Source organism: Macadamia integrifolia, chromosome 4 (assembly GCF_013358625.1).
Source record: "Macadamia integrifolia cultivar HAES 741 chromosome 4, SCU_Mint_v3, whole genome shotgun sequence".
Lineage (NCBI taxonomy): Eukaryota > Viridiplantae > Streptophyta > Magnoliopsida > Proteales > Proteaceae > Macadamia > Macadamia integrifolia.
Window position 1 is genome coordinate 27,181,426 of NC_056560.1, and position 1,641 is coordinate 27,183,066.

Sequence of the window (1,641 nt, forward strand, 5' to 3'; positions counted from 1 at the left end):
ATTAGAAGAAAAGAAAAATTATTAACTACTAAAATAAGTGTCTATCAAGATATTAGGATCTCTAATTAGAGTTTTCAAGTTCATAGCCTTGTGGGCTAAGGCTTTGACCGAGAAAAATAGGTAATTGTTACTTTTGTAACAAAATTTAGATTTAAACAAAACATCTGCAATGTCAAAATGGAGGGGTATTGTGCTCCATGGCCATAAGTTTGTGCTGTCGGCCGACATGATATTCTCCAACTCCCTTACTTCACTCCAGATTTCATCTAGCTCCCATCTTTTTTTCCTAGCTTGGTTCATTCCATACAGTAGACTCCTGGTTGTTGCCTCAAGATGCTTGCCTGTCATCACATAATTAGTATAAAGTAAGATAGACTTCCCTTAGGTTATAATTAGCATAGAAAGCCCACTCCTATTGATACCCATGTGTGTCTCCTCATTCATCCATGTGATGGTGTAGGGGCCACATAACCAGGGAGCGTTATTTTTCCTAATGTTTGTTATCGGATATATATATATATATATATATTTTGGTAAGGGACTTTTGTCCCAGGAAATGTGTGGTTCTAAGTTTGACTCCTCTTACCTTTTTGAGGCCAATCACACAAGGTGTTTAGTATTTTTCACTGTCTATGAGAATTGAATATTTCTCATTCAATCCCGGTATAACCTGATCCATATAGTTGTGGGGTCAATATGAACCCACAGGACTAGTCAAACCAAAAGCCTGGATACCAGCCCGTTGTTAGTCAAAAAATATATATTTATTTATATTTATTAAAAAACTTCTTAATTCTTTTTGTGGGTAAATCAAACCATATGCCTCAGGGGAATTTCTCTAACATTTTTCAATTTTAAAATCATGTATTATTTGCCGGTTCTTGTGCCGTACTGGTATACATTTTTATTTCCTCAATAGCAGACATATGAGTTCCCCCACACCTATTTTATTAAGTCAATTATACGTAGGCAATGTAAGCAATTAGTTTGGTCTAGAGATCTTAACCATGTGTGGAATTAAAAATGGATGATAAAGATAAGACTTACAAAACGGTGGAGCTTCCTTCAAATATTTTTTTTTGGTAAACGAGCTTCATTCAATTCAAAAAATATATATTTACAGATCAACGCTACTCTTAGAATTTAGAATTTCACTAAAAGATTCTACCCCAAAAAAAAAAAAAATGTATCAAAAGATTTATCATTTTTTTTTTAGAATTGATTTTAAATTATGAAATCAAAATGGGAAGCTAGAGAATAAATAGACCTCATCAATCATTTGAATCTTTCATGGAAGGGTATTTAATTGAATTTAAATTTAAATTTGAATATTAATATGTAGTTGATTTACATCAATTTTTTTTTTTTAAATTTGTAATTTATCCGTTTAAATCTTGACCCTAAATGTGTAGGTAGACTTATTGTTGGTCTTTAATTGATTTTCGCTAAACAGTGTTACTCGGTCGGTCAAGCTATGTTTTTTTCTCTTTACTTTCGCAAAGGATATTACGATTGGATAATTAGTCAATTGATAGTCCTTATTGGCTAGGTTTATACATTCGGCCCTAATTGCTTGATTTATTAGGTTAATTTAATTAGACTGAGATCAATCCATTAATTGCTAAGATCGACTGATTAATT